The following is an 18,979-nucleotide window of genomic DNA, read 5'->3' as shown; positions in this document are numbered from 1 at the left end:
GGAGTTTGGTTATGAGACTTTGTGTAATTTATCTTTTTTTAATATTTAAATGATCATTGATTGTTATTTTTTCTAATTGAATAATAATCTCTCAATGATATTTATAATAAGATTTATGAAATTTAAATATGATGAAATTGTTTAAATATTACAACTTAGGCCAGTGTGTTGTTATTTGATTTAAGCTTTTTAATGGGGATTTACTATATTCAAATCCAAGTTCTGTATTAATTAGGAATGTGTTAATATTTCTTGATTTGGTGGCCATTCTATATGCACACCTATAATGTTTATGTCATTTCCATGACCCAATTGTCACTTGTAGAGATAACAAAATATTGAAAAAAGCTTCATTAGGAAATAAATGGAGCATCTGAAGAAGACCACCTAGATGTCTCGAAACTAGCTAGTTGGTAATGTTTCTCACTCCATGCATTGAAATCTAGAGATTATTAAACATCTATCCTATTATAGTTTTGGGGCCATGGGACGTAATACATATATAGTTCTTAGAGTACTCTATTAGAAGCTCTTATTGTTACCCTAATTCCACCCCTTTTTCACTAGGTTTTTATTCTGGTACTACATATCATATTTGTAATAAGATTCAATGAAATAGAAAATTCTCTTTACCCCACATCAACACCTACCGCATTAGCAAAGTTTTTATAATTGTTCTTTACACTTCCTTTCTTTTTAGAAGATGCAAATCCTCTGTATGTTTGAGGCTTAAACATAATCTTATTGGCAAGCATTATCTAGGTCCACTAGGGGTCCATTGAATATCCAAGGCATCATATGCAATGCCAAATATTTGGTCATTTTCGTTTAGGTCCTTCATCACTAATGCAAATAATGAGACTACAATTGAGGTTTTCATACCTAATTTGGAGGGTAGGAGAGGCCCAAATTTTTCTCAAAACCTTTGAGAGGCATTCGTGGACATTGGACTCTAGCAAGTGGATATTGAACTACTGGATGGAATATTGAGCTAAAACATATGCAAATGATAAAATCATAATTTTTCTTCAAGTGAATTATGATTTACCGGGAATTTTTACCATTGCTTGTCTCCAAACAACTTATTTTCTAAGATGTTCTTTTGTCTTATAAAGTGTAGAAAATGTCACAAATTTGGGCGTCGTAGTTGGAGAATCATGGCATCTTCTCTAGGGGATATCGTTATCCTCTAAGGGACCGTTTGGTTGTAGGCATAGGAATGGAGAATAGGAATGTAATATTGGGAATGAGAATGGTTATTCCAATAACAGTTATTTTTTAGAATGGGTATAAGCTCATTTTAGAGGCAAAATGAAAATACATATTCATATTGACGAACCAAATAGAAAATATACAACATATTGCAAATTTTCTATTCCTATTCCAGCAACCAAACAGGTCCTAAGAACTTCTTCATTATTGGGATTTTTGGTCATTTTCATATTTACTCCTCCATACATGTCTAAATTGTGAGTTATTTTAACACATTTTCCTTTGCTCATTTTTTTTGCCTATCCTATATGAAATAACATACATTTTGTTTCCTAGAGCTCTTGGTAAACCACTAGTTTTTGTCTCCAACAAAGCTCTCGATTAATTACAATCCTAAAAGAGAATGGTAAAGAGTGGTGACTAAGGCCATGAAACCAATCTTTGTCATTTCCATTTTCAAATATCCACAACGTAGAATGATATGTTGTTGAAACTCTTGCCTTGTTCTTTGTACTGAGCCCTTTGATGCGAAGCATATTTTTATTTAGATTTATTAAATAATTAGTGTTAGATGAAGCATTTTTTCTAGGGTTTTCTATAATTTTCTCTCTTCCATTTTCAATCCAATCATTTCCCTCTTCCATTCTCAATCCAGTTATTTCCCAAATGATGGTGGCGTTAATCCATATATTTAAACAATATCACCGAGCCATAGCAATCAACCATGAGAGTTGCTTGGTGTCCAGATAACTGCAATAACCTTAGTCACTCCAAACATCTTGGCATTAATTTACCTAGCTGAAATTTCCTAAATGTATGCAACACTCATCTTTTTGGGCATCACAATATCCTGATGGCCAAACAACTTCGTGAATTCAATAGCATAAGACAATTTGGCAACATCTGACAATTTTCCAGCATTAGATAATTTCCCAGCAGTGGGCGATGTCCATAATGAAAAGTCACCCATAGGTCTAAGGGTCAAGCCAATTGTCAAATTAAAAAATTGTTAATTTTTTCATGAGAATGACAAATGATCGATACACCTTAAAATAATTGTATTTGTAAATCTTCTTCTTTTACAATGCAAAGCTAAAAATTAATAGCAAATTTATATGGTTATATAATATCACACCTATTACAAGTAAATGCTGGTATATTTTAGAACTAATTTCCCAATTTTCTTGGATCAATCATCTTGCCTATTTCAGTCTTGGTTGTTTCGATAATTATTCTAACTCTATATCGAAGCATGGAAAATTGTGTTGTTGTCTTCGAAGAACTATTCTATGAAGTCAGTTGCCAAACACAATAAGGAATGTTCAAATTCATCATGGACTATTTGGTTTGAAACAACAAAAAAATTAGCCAAATAAAACCAAAGTAATGTACATATTTGGTCCAAGTAAAATTGTGAATATTGTGAAGCATAGTATACTTACTACATCTATAGTATCCAATTCGTAAAATATAATTTGGTAAAAATTTTGTTGACTCAAACCTTCTGCGGTGAAATATGAATTGGTGAGTAGGTCACTACTAGATATCAAAGAATATATGATTTCTCAAACAAGACATTGAGTAAGAAATTAATAAAACATGAAGTGATTGGAAGACCTAACCAAATAATCTTGAGATATTCATTTGAACAATTTCCTGTAATTGAAATGTTGAGTTGGGGTCTTTTGTATAAGTAATTAGATTTCATTAGTGGAGACATAATTATTTTAGAAATTTGAGAAGAGAATGATTGTACATGTATTTAATAACAAGAGCACATTGTATGAAAATGTTGCAACCTTGATTGTTGAGAGAGAAATTTGATGTAATCGAGCTTCTTCTCCTTTCGTCATGATTGTGTATGGATTGTTTTCCATTTTGGAGAACCTTTTGAGGGGGAAAACTAGTTGTATGTGAAATTTTTTTAGTGATTTGACTTTAGATATTGTTGTGAATGTGAGTCCTTGCATTTCAATTTTAGCAATGTCAATTGTTGTTTTGTGTAGTGTAATCCCTCGAGATTTGTGAATGGTTAAAGCCCATGCCATTGTTATGAGTATTTTCCTCCGTGTGCCCAAGGTCAACAAAATTATTGGTACTAATTTTGGATCATTTTTATCCCATGGAGGACCAATGTAATTATCAATCCTTGTTGCAATGTATACTTGAAGTTATGGGTGTTTGGAACCATCACTATAAACAAACTCAATTATTTCACCCAATGCTCCATTTACAAGCCCTGCTTGTGTCCATATGTTTTTGTGAGCATGATATGTTTTCCTTTGGAAAATGGGATTTCCTTTTCAAGTTTCCTTCAACAGTTGCATATTCCATGTTGTATGTAGTCCTTATTGCTATACTTATTGCAATTGGACAATTCAATAGTTTCAACATATTTTTATTGTGTAGTTTTACAAGATCATTTGTAGAGAATAGGGGTATTGATTTGTCAAATTCATCCTTTTCATATGATGAAATTTTTGGTTTGTGTGTGTGAGTAGGAGCTTCAAGTCCTTTTTTGTCAATTTTGCATTTTTTAAGTTCTGTAGAAGTTAGTGAAACTATGTTTGCTCTATGTTATAGCCTTGTTGGTGAAATATTTTATCTAATGTGGTGATTGTTTTGAATTTCTCCCACAATGTTCTTGTAGTAGAACGTTATGTGTATAGCACAAAGGGTAGTTGGGCGAGTTCATCGAATAGGATGGAAAGGCCACCAAAGAAGAGATGTTGATTTTCACAAAATTCTTGTCGTAGTCTACTACCTATTTTCAGTAGTAGCTTTGGGACAATAAATCTTAGTTCATTAATAAGAATACATATCTTATTTATTTTAATTCTTCTTGCAATCTAGTGAATGCTTTACCTTGTAATGGTGCATTTGTTTGATAGGTATCTTAAGTATTGTATATATAGTAGATGCATGTACGTTGAATGCAGTAACACTTGTAGGAGCCAATACCAGTAGTTATCCTTTCTGTGGTTGACCATTATTGTTCAATGCATTTCTTATGCAGTGAATCAAGTATGATTTTCCTGTACCAATTTTTCCTTGAATAATCATATAAAGAGGTTTGTGAGGTCGACGTTCTTTGTGTTCTATAATTATTGCAAGTGTTTTTTGTTGACTTGTTGACAATGTATAGCTCGGTATATGGTAATGTGGTAGGATATTATCACATTGTGCAATGTTATTTTTTTGTATTGATGAACTTTGTTACAATTTCATGCAGATCTTGGGGAATGAAAATTTGATCCCATTTGTTATTGTTATCAAAATCATGCTTTCCAAGAATATCAAGTTCATTGAGGGTAATAGGATGTAAAGTTCCCATTTTTGACAACATCTACCCCGAATTCATCGACATCATTTTTTGCTCCTCTTCTACTTCTTCTTCTTCTTCTTCTTCTTCTTCTTCTTCTTCTTAGATTCTAACATGTGATTGGCATTTAAAACATGATAACTATTTGCGCTCATGTTTGTCCAATTTGAAATAATTCTTTCTTTTGTCAAGTCATTGTCATTTTCTACGATACAAAAATGTTTGTATAAGAGTAGCTCACTCCAATAGAATATTTCAAATTGGTCTAACTCAAAATTTGGAATACTACTAAACTTTGGGTAAACATTTACAATGTCTTGCACATTTCTTTCTTTCCACCTGTCATTTCTATGATTTGCAGAATAAGTGTACGATCATGCAAATTCAAGAAGTGTTAGCATCTCAAGCTCTGGAATTCATGGGCTGTGTGCCTATAAGTATGTGGATTGTATTTTTTTTCTATCTAACATGTCTATGATCTACTAGAACATCATTTTACCAACATTCAGGGATGTAGAAGGATGACTGCACACAACAAGAGGCAATTTTTGAAGCATGTGACATGTTTTTTGTGCACCTGTGTCTTGTTCAGCTACAATTTTTGTCATAAATTTATTGTATGCTATAAGAGCTAGTTTTTCAACTTGTTGGGCTAAAGATATTCTTTTTAACATGTCAGTATATGTCTCAAATTATTTTTCTGCCTTAGATGAATGTTTAGCAATGTATTTGAGAACAAGATCCTATGAGATAAGTTGTTGGTAGTCAATGTTTTCTCTCCAAATTATTGATATTTCTTGATTGTGAATATTAAGTCTATCATCATTTCTTGCAAGTTAATTTTTTTTTCCATCCTCATCACATGATAAAGTAGATATACAATATTCTTTGTTTTGTACCCTTTTTTCTTACGTATGTACCTTGTTTACATTTTGTGTGTCTTTGAATATGATTAATTAATTCTTCATAGTCATGAACAAGCTCTTCAGATAATATGTCATGTGTGTTGAGAAAGCATGGATCATCCAAGGGGTAATCCTTATATAGTCATTTGTCCACCATTATGTAGTCATTTCTTTGTGTAATCCTTGAATGTTTATTCATTTCTTCTTGCAATGGATTTTGTGGAACTTCATGCAGTTTCTCTTGTAATGTTAGAACTATTTGTTATGTGCTTATGTGCTCAATACTCTTTTCTTCTATTTGTTTCAAGGGATTTAAGGTTTTTCCTAGTCTATTAGCACATCTCTAAGAAACGATTTGATCTTTATCTTTGTCATAGTATTCTTGATTTCTCTTTCTACTCTATTGTCATTGGAGTTCATGGAGTGCATTTTCTGGGTGGTAAGTACACTGTTCATGTAGTGGAGCTTGTTGTCTCTATAATTGATGGAACTCTAATCATTGAAGGTATTTCTTTGTGGCTTCTTTTACAATAGTGTTTGTCTGTATTTGTTCAGAGGCGGTTGTAACTCTCTATAATGTTTTAGCTTGTCTGTGAGAAATGATCACATCTTTGTTACATGCATAATATTCTCTAATTATTTTTCTACTTTCATGTATTTGTAGTACAAAAGGTGGTAATCAATGAAACTCTAACTGTTTCAAAGGTCTTTCTCCGTCACTACTTCTACAGTACTCTCTGATTGTATTTGTTTAGAGGTGGGTGAAACTCTTTCTAATATTTTACGGTGTCTACAGGTAGCTATTACATCTTTAGTATAGGCATAATACTCTCTATTTCTTTTTCTATTTTCATATTTTTTTGTATAGAAGGTGGAGTTCTTCGGAAACATTTACTTGTCATAGGTTGCATTTCTTCAAAGCTATAATTAGGATATATTATATGCATTTGTTAAAGACAAAGCTTTATTAAAATTCCCACATGCTTTAGAGAGTAGCACACACCAAAAAATCAAAAAACAAAAAAATTGTGACACAAACCTAATAAAAAATAATTTTCTATAGGTCAGTCTCAATTCTATTTCAATTGTTTTATAGTTGTTAGGTTGGTCATGTTGACATTTTCATTTTTCATTTTCTTTTGCGGTTTCATTATTTGGCCACCCAATTTGTGTAGCTTTTAATAACTCCTCTATAATGTGTTGGTATCCATTTGGGCACTAGGCTTCTATAGAAGCTATGAGAAATAGTGAAATACTCCAAAATACTAAACCAAATGTTGTGATTTCATATTTATAATAGACCAAATTAAAAACATTGACATATTATAGACATAGATATACATCTAATTTTCATTATGAAAATCTCAATATTTAAAAAGTATTGTATAAAAAATTTCTAGTTTTTCAAACCTCTCAACAAAAAAGTTCTTCCAACATTTTTTTAATATATTTTAAATTAACATTACTAAAATATTAACTAATAGTCCACCATAAGAAAATTTTTTTTGGTGAACTCATATATTAACATTTTTTTAATATATTTTTTCAAGATTCATAGAATTTCAACTAATTTTCTACCATAAGAAATATTTTTTGGTGAACTCGTATATGAATATGTAAAGTGATATTCCAATTTAATAAATACAGTTTTTAATATTAAAAATTATAGACCTCATATATTTGATAGTAAATTACTTAATATAAAAATAATAATAATTATACATATATTATGGATCATATCTTAATATTCATAGGATAATATCAAATTTAACATTAGATAAACTATTCTTAACATATAGAAATAAATTATTGTTATCAAAACAGTAAAAACTTAATAAATTAAAAATTAAAAAGTATTTATATTTTGTTAAAAAGGCTTTTGAGTTTTCTTACAACTCCAATTACCTTAAGTCCTAAACAAAAGAGGGTATGTGCAGGATCATGGTGTGCCAAAAAGTGGCGATCTAAAAAATATTTAGTTCTGAAATACCTCCAAAAATTTTAAAATCTATTCTCACTTTTTTCCCACCGATCCTGATACTAAATGAAAATAATTAATAACTTTATAATTCCTACTATATCTTTCAATACCAACCTTATATGGTCATCTTTAAAACATCTTGAAAATGTGTTTTTGGCATGTTCTTATGTGTTTTTTACTTCAAGCATGTAGCTGATGACTTTTTTGAATCCAAAATTTCATGTAATGAAAAGGGTTTCTTAAGAATGTTCTTAGCTTTTCATAAACATAAGTTTTGTCAAATTACGAGTTCAATAGGTAATTATTACTTATTTTCTAATGGAGTTAGCTACAAAGTGTTGATTACCATAATGGTTGAAAAATAGCTATAACGTTCAAACCGTATAAGATTTGTGAAATCCAAAAGATTACTCACATTCTATGCTTTGACTAGTATAATAAAAAAAAAAAAAACTTAATTTTGATTTTTTTTGAACTAGTTAAGGTGGTCAGACATGAGAGTTTTTTAATTCTGAAAATAGTATAGTAGAAAATTCATAATTAATTATTTATTTCGAATAAAAATTGCCAAAAATATACATCACACCCAGGCATCAGTCTATTTTTATATCTAAAATTATATTTAAAAATATTATCATTTGATTAAGATTAAGGTGGTTAGACATACACCTACCTTTTATTTTCACCCTGAAATTTTTGTAGTACTGCATTAAAATCCAAACCTTTGACCAATCAAATAATTTTCTCTTCAAATAAGGCCTTGTAGTTTAGAAACTATATTCAATTTCCTACAGATTATTTTCTTACAACTTTTTGATATAAAGTCCAAAACCACTTTAAAATTATGTGTGAAGTTGACATAACCCTGATTTACTAATTTTTCACTGCCACTTAAGGCCATAGTTTGGTACACCATGATCCTGCACATACCCAAGATATATTTAATAAACTATGATGTGTACTAACAAAAAAAGGTTATGAAAAAAGGAATGTTTTAAATGAAAGTAATTGAGAAAGCAATTAGGAAGTAAAACATTAATATCTTAGTTTTGTATAACTTAAATATAATAATAAGAATAACAAAAAAAATTATTAGAAATAAAATAAACGCTACTGTAATAACGATCCAACAAAGAAAAGTTGTATCTTATGACAATATGTTTTGTATTAAAATAATGATAATTTAAACTATAAACTTTGTATTAAAGTTTTAAATAATTGTTAATTTAAAATGGAAATATAATTGCGAGAACCTCAAATTTTTATATTGTATAAAAAAAGTTTAGTAACATAATAAATTTATATAGTATCTTTTGTTTAGTATAGATAGATAACTTTTGTGACTTTTTATAAAAAAAGTTCTGAAACATTAATGTTTTAAACTTTTAAATATGGACTTTTCAAAGATTTTATAAATAAATTATTCAACAATGCATATTTCCCTCTTCAATTTCAATAATCAAGAGGAAAATTTGTATTTGGTTCTACAACGATCATTGCAATTAAGAAGCTCAAAATAGAAGAGCGGCAATGGCTACAATAGGGACCAATAATATTCACTTTAAGCTTGTGAGTTATGACCATTTTCTTTTAATCTAAATTAGGATTCCTATATTCATTAATTAATATCATTTTTTAGGTTTGACTTTATAAAGTGATTTTTAATTTCAATTGCAATTCAAGTTGATTGAGTAAAATGCATATAATATTTCAAGGAAGTGGAACACTCTATTGATGGGCCTAGGACCAAAGCAAAGTTTAATAGGCTATGATTGGAGTCCTTTCTGATCAATGTTACCTATATTATAGTCGTAGGTGAATGTGCTCATATCTAATGACAACCTATTTGTAACACTATTTTTTTAATATAATGTGAAAAAGGAGAATCAACAAATATATACATACCTATATTGTCATGATAGTTTGGTAATTCATTGCAAGTTTGTTTAGTTATTACTGATTTATTGGCTCTCCTACTAGATCTTTTTAATGTCCCTCTATTTAGCGAAAACCTGGAGGGTAGTAGAAATTAACACTCATTTTAAATGGCATAATAATAGAAGTCTTTGCAAACTAGTTTGGCATTAGCTCCATCTATATTTTCCTAAAAATTAAAAATCTTTATCCCGAATAATCATTTGTTCATATCTTGCAACCATGGCATTTGATGAAGGGTGCTCCCCTTAATACCATAAACCATAACAGGAAAAGGAAAAAGAAAAAAAAAGAAGCAAATGTGAGAACAAAATATGGACTTCTTACACATCATCCATAGACTGATGGACAAACAGAAGTGGTGAATAGGAGTTTGGGAAATTTGCTGAGATGTTTAGTTTCAGACAAGCCATAAGGATGGGATATGATTTTTCCACAAAAGAAATTTTCAAATAATAATTTTGTCAATAGGAGTACTAGTAAATCACCATTTCAAATTGTATATGGGAGTAGTCCCAGAAATGCTTCTGAATTTAGGTAATTGGATAAAGGCAAGATAAGTATTGCTAAAGCAGAAGACTTTGTTGAACATTTGAAGAACATCCATGAGGAGGTGAGGAAGCACATCATAAAGATAAATACATAATACAAGACTAAGGCAGATGTAAAAAGGAGGTATAAAGAATTTCATGTTGGAGATGAAGTCATGGTTCATTTGAAAAAGGAGCATTTTCCAGTGGGCACATATAATAAGTTGAAGATGAAGAAGTTTTGACTATGCAAGATAGTGAAAAGGCATGATTTTAGAAATGTTTATGAAGTGGAGTTTCCTGCTAAATTGAATATTTCACCAGTATTTAATATTTTAGATTTGACAAAGTATTATGAAGAAGGTGATGGAGATGACATTGCAGAAGCGCAATGGATTATTCTAGTAGCTAGTTCGGCTACAAAGGAGATTAAGGAGATACTAGAAAGTCATGTTGGCAAAAGTTCAAGGAACATAACTTATGAGGAATACTTGGTCAAACGGAAAGTGAGGCAAGTAAATGATTCATCATGGTTAGCAAGGGAGGAGGTTCACCGTCTTGGTTTTCCTGTAAACACTTGAGACGTGATAGAGTCACTTCTCAAATTTTCCCAAGTGTCTAATGTAGGAGCATCCTGGGTGTATGAGCAATCTTGCATCACCCTAAAAAAAATTATTTTCAGTCTTTTCTATTTTAATAAGGAGTGGTAGATAGGGAGGTACTATTTATGGGAACTTTCTATATTTAGTAATTTTTTCATACGAGCTTGGAATGTTCTCATTTTCTATTTGAAGGTTCATTTTAGAGTTATAAGCCTAGCATAAAAATCCAATTACTCTAGCTTAAGCATCAAAGAAGAACTATTATGGATTTTTGGTGGAAAAATTTGCAGAAAAATCTTCAAGATCACCTTTGGAGGCCTTAGAGTGCTTGGATGAGGTCCAAAGACTCAACAGAAGGGTGCTTATCCAATTTTGAGCTTGTAGATCAAGAGCTGGCATTTCCAAAAAGTGGCTATAATAGCCAATCAAAGCAACAGTTCAAGAGTTATGGCCTTCCAAAGTTGGGCTACCCAAAATATCTAAAATAATTGTCAAAGATGTATTTGGCTAACTCTATATGTATTGTTAGGGTTGGTCACAACTATGTATTAAGTCACTTTGTCTAGAACCTTCCTCAGCAGCATAAAATTGCCTATTTAAGAAAGGCCTGAACATTGTCTAGGACATCTCTGGGTGATAATTTGTAGCTTTTCTTGCAGATTATGGTAATGAAGCCACCCATGTGGGTTAGCATATTGTGCTTTTGAATTATGTAATTCTGCATTTGCAGCACAAATATGAAGTCCATATTTTGTTCTTGCATTTTTTGTTGTTTCTTTGTTCTCTGTTATGGTTTATGGTATTAAAGGGAGCACCATTCATCAACATTTCATCTAACAAATGTATTGCAAAAATCAGCTTCTATGGTGGACCTCAAAAGAGGGAAAATTATACACACCTAGATGTCTGCAAGGCACATTGGAGTCTAGTTTTAGCTTCCCTTGTTGGCACTGCAAAGCCTACTTTAGGTAGGTGACACATTTATACACTATAATGATTTGGATTTCTTAATGTTTTTAGGAAACCATAATTTTTTTAAGTATTTCCTATAACCAATAAAGCTCTAATAAAGCCAAAGTAAACATAAATCAGTAGAATTAGATTTTGTGTACCTGGTAAAATGGATAGAAATCATGGGCAAGTATTTTATGAAGGTGAAGAATCACTACCTCTCTATCATGATGCCTTCTCCAAATGAGACTACAATATTGAAGATTGATAGAAAATTAAAGGTGTGCCTAATAATAAAAAATGTGGACACAAGGATGATAGAGTAGACTATTGGAATTAACAATTGGAAAGTAAACTCCGAAGGGGAGGGGGGGGGGGGGGGGGGTGGTGGGTGTGAATTAGCACTTCAAAACTTTAACCATAAAACATTAACCACACATCCATCTCCCAATTTGCATGTAAATTTAAATAGCAAACTAAACATGTTCATCCATAGCATGAAACAAATAACACATAACATACTAAATTTGTTACCTAGAAACCCTCCAATGAGAAGGTAAACTAGAGTGGGGATGAAACCCACAAATCTTCACTACTACAGTTGTAAAGTGTATCCAATTAAGGTGACAATAAGTTTAATCATAAAGTATGATCTACCTTATGAAAGGTATGCCTTGTTAAAGGCTTACAAAGACTGTTAAATCTTACCATGTTAATGCATTTCAACACCCTGTTAGATTTGTGTCTAGTTAGAGGACTTCAACTTACAATAAAGTAAGCACCTTGTTAAAGTCTTTACAAAAGCTTGCTAGGACTAATCGATTAAGAGATTTTTATTGATTCACATGTTAGAATGTTTTAGCCCTTATCCTTTGGTTAGCACCTCTCTACTAGATATCAAATCTCCTCTTTCCTGATGTATACTTGATCCTCCTGATAAGATGTATCTCTTCTATCATTTCATTTCTTTCCTCTATTCTCTATAATTGATTCTACAATTCATAACATGATCACAACCTTCATAGTCACCACAAATGCTATGATTATACTTAGCATTCTTCCTTCTCTTCTCATCTGCGCATGTATGATTATTTAGGATTTTCCCTACTTAAGAAGACATAGGTGACCTAGGTTTAGGTAGGAATCAATGATTGTGATTCACCCATTTTATCACTTAAAACATCCCACAATATGATTGGTTGCATGTACTGCATAGGGATTCTCAATATAACTTCATATATATCTTCTAGAATAATAAAACAATCCTGAAGTCAGCCCAAAAATGGTTTACATAGGAGTTTATTTCATTACAAACAACTATGTCCAAAACTATTTACTTGGTACTTGAAAGCTCTGATGCTTGGCATTCACTATTGTTCAATGCTGCAACTTAGTTCATGAATGACTCAGCATCCATTGTTTAACTCAGCATATGAATCACTTAGCATATATTTATTTCTCAAAACTTGAGTGACTCAGCACATACCATCTACTTGGCACATATTGGTGCTCGGCACTAACTGCATATATTGCTCGGCATAAACTACTTACTTGGTACATACAGATTTATGTTAAGTAATGACTTAAGTGTTTTGTCACTGCTTGTCAAAACCAAAATAAGATCAACAATCTCCCCCTTTGACATGAGTGGAAAAAACACTTTGGCATGCATATTAAACATAACTTATTTGCATCACATAGATAATCTGTATCTAATACAAAATTTAAAAATTTTTCACAACTGATGACTTGATAGTCATACCTTGCCAAAATTTTATAACTCATCCCAAGTTGACTGTTCCTTGCTGTATCTAAATTCTATATAACTCTCGATGATTAAATAGGATGTACTATTGTTGTCCCCTATTTTTGTCTCAAAACTATGTTCCCCTTATCATCTTCATTCTTTTACTTTCTCATTCCCCCTTTTTGACACACATGTCATTTGGGTGGTACACTGATAGTGTCTTTATCCAAAAATGTTTTCTGGACCTCCATGGTGATCTTCAATGTTGCATCCCAATTTTTACACACTACCTGTAGAGACTTATATTGGATATCTAGCTCGGAAGCAAGATTAACTAAGCCTTCATGAGTGGAAAGATGAGAATTTGTCTTCGTCAATGTGTCAACAAAGGCTAGTTCCTTGTTTAACACTTCCATGTATGGGGTCAAGATGGATTGGATCTTGATCAAGGTAGCACAAATTTTAGCATCTTTCTTTTGGAGTACTACTAGTTGACCTTGATTAGAGAGTAATCATTTAAAATGAGTTTTGTTTTGACCTAGAGTTAGTTTCAATGTAGTACCTATGGATTGTAGATCTCCTTGCAACCGATCAATAGCCCTCTATGCTTCTTCTGTGAATAAATTCACATCACAAAGCTTTGTGTATAGAGAAAAGATATTCTCCAATACCTTTTTCTCATCTTCCATCTAGGTTGCTAACTCAACCTATCTTAGTACAATGGCACTAGATATCTATTCAAGAACTTTTTTTTGAAACTTCTTTTCTGACCACTCCAATAGTTCAATATTTGAGTCTAGGTCGTCATCATTTATCTTGACAACCACATTGACCAATTACTCAAGAATAGGTTTCTCTTCATTAGGATTTGGGAGATTGAAAGCATCAAGAAATATGTCTTTGATGTCATGAAGCATTTTTTTCTACTTATGCTCCCTTCTCAACAACTCTTCATGTTTTTTCCTATGTAAAGATTCTTGTAGAATGATCATCTTCTCAATGGTGATTTTTGTAAGATCAAACTTTGGAAGTTCAATCACCTCATCAAGACTCACATCTCTATAAGATATGTCTTCTGATCTACTAGATGTCTCGGCACTTGGCTTGGATATCTTTAATGGCATGTCTTGAGTGCTCATGGCCTCTAAAGAACCTGACTACTAGTAGGAGTCTCAGAAAGTAGTAAGGTAACTAGAGTCTAGATAGCAATTTTTTCCTCTATAGTAGTAGTCACCTTCAATTCTTTAGGCTTGTCAATCTGACTATCCTCTTTCTTCTCTTCACCTTGTGTCTATGGTCTAGGTGCAAGACTTGCTTCTCTACCTAATCTAGTTTATGTTCCATCCTTCTTAATTGTAATCAAGGCTTGCTTGTGAGAAATGAATGGCACAAGAAGTAATACAACTTGTTTTGTAACAACACCTTATTTTTGAGTGCTTTTACTCTATGTTTCTACAATTTTTACCTTTAGGGGCACACTTAATGGGTCAATTTTCTTCTCCCCTTCTGCTACCATATCTACCTTTGCAATTTCATTAGTTCTCACCAATACACAAATTGTACATAGATTAGTTATCATGGTGGAATTCTTCAAAGAATCATTTGTTAAGGGATTGATGTTCTGAAACTGATTGTCATAAACATCCTTGATTTTTCACGAAGTCTTGTTGATTTACTTGGTCCTCATGTGGAGAACTGGCACTCGACACTTGTACCTTAGATACACTTTGATCATCTAGTTGCTTCTCCTTAATTGTTCTCTCTTGTCCTATTGTTTCCTTAGTGCCTTTGACATGACCATCCTTGATTGACTCATCTTTTGCAATCTTAGCTACCTTTTTTTTAAACTTTCTAAGGTTTTTGCATTTTTTGCTTACTTTTCTCTATTATAGCAGGAATTCTTAACTTGTAAATAGTTCTCCATATTTCTTTACTCTTATTTACCAGATTCTCTATGGTCTTCTTAGATATACTAAATGCTCTATATTTTGGAGTAAATTTTCTTTTGTACAACTCCATAGCCTCATCTATCATTATCATTCATAATTTAGGCATGACTTGGGCTAAAGTGGTTACCCTTATCTCCCTTTCTATTTGCAACATGTATTTCCATTTCTTCTCAGCTCAGTCATTAAGACTCTTAAGTAATGAGTTGGAGATCTCTATAGGAGTTATTTTGAATGTAGCCATCATCACATATATGGCTTCTTCAATAGTATTTTGTTCAACTTTACCTATCTTATCAAAATCTATGAGTGCAAAACAAAACAAATTTGTATTTGATTTTATATTGTCACACAAATTATCTAAATTAGAGGAGCGATTGTGGCTTACCACCTTGAATTGACTCATGTCATCTGATTTTGTCTTCTCCTCATCTGACTCAGCTGGAGCTACATATTTTCTTCTTTCATATGTCTTCCTCACTGGTTGACTCAACACTGTTGAAGTAATAGTCCTCTTACGTTTAAGTTTCTCTACAACCTTGACTTTCTTAGTGGCTACCCTTGTGCTAGCCTTAGTAACAAGAACCGCATGCTTTTGTTGTGATAGTTCACAACCTTCTTCTTGGGTTTCTATACTATAGACTCTTTGGCTTCATGAGCTCCCTCCTATTCTCCTTGTCCTTGAGTAATTTCCAAATGGGCTTGGACTTGTTCTTCCTCTTCCTCATCTTTATCTCCCCCTCCACCAAATCTCTCTTTTGGCTTCTTCACAAGTTTATTCTTGTTTCTTACCACAAAAGTTGTCTTCAAGTCAAATGTAATTTTGGACTTGGCTTCCTCATAATTCTCAAATGAGGTGGCACTTTTATCTATTTCCTCTTCCAATAGAGATGTAATAGCTACTGATGCTTCATCATTATTTATCTCATATGGAAAGGGCTTAAGCCATCTGACCCTGGGTAGGAATGCTTGCACATATGTATAATCAACATCAACTAGAAGGAAAACATCATTATAATGTTTCTCCACTAGTGACACTAGAATTCTTAACCTTTTCTTTATAGACTTCTTAAAATTCTCAAAATAACAAGTCATTACTGACACAGAGTTGTCTCTAAGTTGCTCTATTAATTCTCCAATTTGAATTGCAATAGACCTGTTGGTCTTCCAAGAAACTTTCCCAAATGAAGGAAATGTGTTCTACACATAAAAGAATATACAAACTAAAAAAGAGCCAAATTTGTAAGATGCACTCTTGGTTTTCCTTATGGCCTACAAATTTTTAGATAGTTGTTGAATTTGCAAATCAACAAGGTCATAGGTATGGTCTCTCTTTACTATTTTGTATTCCAAACCTATAGCCATGTAAGATACACTATTGAATCCCGCAGGATTAAAAAACTTATGAGATATCACTCTCATAGCAAAAGAAATTAGGTGGTCTAAGATAGAATCAATAGACATTCCCCTATTATTCCATATTGCACCTGTGTTCTTCTTAATCATCTCTTTTGAATCACTTCGCATGCTCTTAGGTCGATCTAGGGTAGGATATCCTAACACTCGGCTAATGATCCTTTTAGTAATATTAATGGGTCCATCTTCTAGCCAAATGAAGTTTTCATGTATTCTACTAAGCGCAATCTTGATCCATTCAGTCTTGAATACATTAGGGAAATCTAGGGAACGAGTCAACCCTTTCCTTTCTACAATTTTATTCTCTTCCCTTAAAACTCCATCATCAAAAATTTGACTATAAAATTCCCTTATCTGCAGATCACTTATACTTCCAACTTTCCATGTATAGCAACACTTGACATCCTAAATCATTAAGACTTTTGGTGGTATCATCGATAATGCACCAGACAGGTCTCCTTTGTATGCAATTTCAATTAGTGCCTAGAAAGGTGGTTGTATAATCTCATTACTAATCAATTACACATTCAACACTTCCTTTCCCTCTTTTCTAACATTTTCAGAAGATCATGCTACCATATTTGATACCTAGGGTTTACAAAAACTCAAACAACAAAACTTGGCATTAGTAAAATACCTTCACAATCTGATGAATATGTTGAGCTACAATTGAATTCAATTTGAAAAAAAAAGAATCTCCTATTGCAATTCACCTTCATGCTCTTCATGCTCTCTTTTCTCTTGAATGAATGCAAATGAGTCAAGAAATGAATATATAACCCCTAAAATTTTGCATTAAATGCTTAATGCTTACATAGTTGTAAGCTCAGTCAATATAGTGTTTCCACCTCACTAAACTTACACATGACTTCCACTTTTCTTGATTCACATAGCATGCATAGTCAATACCTACTACCATACCTTCATAGCTTAGCATCAACTGAAATTCCATTCACGATTCATAGTAACTATGAAATCTTTCATGCTTGGCAACAACATTAAAACTATAAAAACTAAAGATTTCTACTTGGTTCTAACTATTGCATGACATCTTAATTCATGCATATATAATCTTTTCAGAACTTAGATTCTTGGAAATAATGTGTAATATATCATTAAGATATCAATCCCATGTATACCTTTTGATTTCCTACTTGGGGGTGATGTGATCACCTGATCCATTGATTGAAGTGATCTCATCTAAAATCGTGTTGCAATCTTCCTTTTTCTGCCATGTCTTTTTCATCTGCACTTTTACTTTCTCAACATCAACCTTCTCCTTTCCTTTATTGAATTCTTTGGTTGGCACCTTGTTGTATAGTTTTTGTTGATTTGACCAATATTCAAATAGCTAAAACATTTAGTTTGACTCAACCATCTATTTTAATCACTTTTGAAATGTTTTCTAATGCAATTTTCAAGAACATGTCCATACTCTTGACAATAGTGACAACTGTAAGTTTTATTGTACCTTTTTCTACTTGTTTGATGTACACTGGCATTAGATCTGCATTCATATGTTGTATGTCAATACTTCCAACAAATATGGCAATATCCTTCAAATCTTTGTGTGCTTGAGGTCTTGGTCCTACATTCATGTACCTGATGTCCTTTCTTTTTGTACTTGTGATAGTAACCTATGAATTTCTTCTTAGGATTATAATTTTCATTGTTGCTCCTATAAAAATTTGTTGTATAACCTAACTTTCCACAATTATGAAAAGTGGATATGTAGTTCTTACCTTTGTTGTTTCTTTGTTCACCACTTTTGGATGATTCACCTTCCTCGGGATTGGTGTATCCCAATACATCAATATCATTGTTAGATCTAGGAGATCTCATCAATTTTGCAAGTATTTGATGGCTTTGCTAGGTTTGTTGAATCTTTCAACAAATTCTCTCTCTCTCTCTCTTCTTAGTTCATTCCTTAGTTGTTTATTCTATAACTTCAAGGTCATCATGTCAATGTCCTTTCTATTCAATTCATGGTTGGAAATCATTGTTTGATTAATTATCAATAGTTGCATATTAGTAGTCCTTTGTACCTCTGATGTCTTCTCCTCCAGTCTATTGGTTAGTGTCCTTTTGTCATCTTCAAAAATGACTTTGTCTTCCTCAGCTTTCTTTTTCTACTCAATCACCTCACATAGCAATCCTAATTGGACTTCTTGAGCTATCTTAAGATTTCTGACCTTTTCAGTTAGGGCACCATTCTTTTCCATCATATATGCAACTATTGCATCAAACTCACTTGAGTTTCCATCTACAAAAAATTCAATAGTGTCCTTCTCTTGGTAATGTGTATCATTTTCCTCAACAACTATCTCTTTCCTTCTCTTTAATGAGTGCTTCAACTCATCTCTTGCTTCATTGAGCTAGTGTAGGGCAAGTTGGATTTCAATCTTCTAGTTCTCAATGACTTTTCCCAACTT

This window comes from Cupressus sempervirens, chromosome 5 (genome assembly GCF_028749045.1).
Source record: "Cupressus sempervirens isolate cs-2001-9-10 chromosome 5, ASM2874904v1, whole genome shotgun sequence".
Lineage (NCBI taxonomy): Eukaryota > Viridiplantae > Streptophyta > Pinopsida > Cupressales > Cupressaceae > Cupressus > Cupressus sempervirens.
This window is presented reverse-complemented; position numbering follows the sequence as displayed.